We start from the raw sequence: 253 nt of genomic DNA, 5'->3' as shown, positions 1-253 counted from the left end.
TGTGCCGATACTATTTCAAATTTCCCTATATACTCGCGTGCCGACCCTTCCTGTTTAATTGCCAAAAATTGTTCGTATAGGTCCCCTTCCTGAGATGACTGGAACCGCGCCAACAACCGGTTTTTTAATCCTTCCCAGTGACGAAAAGGATGCCTATCATCACTCCATCGGTACCATGCAAGGGTATTGATAAGCCTACTGTACGTTTCACATATAAAAGAAGATTTAAATAGTTTAATTGTAAGTAAGTGGA

This window comes from Cynara cardunculus (genome assembly GCF_001531365.2).
Source record: "Cynara cardunculus var. scolymus isolate 2C chromosome LG 1, CcrdV1, whole genome shotgun sequence".
Lineage (NCBI taxonomy): Eukaryota > Viridiplantae > Streptophyta > Magnoliopsida > Asterales > Asteraceae > Cynara > Cynara cardunculus.
Note: the sequence above shows the minus strand (reverse complement) of the source record.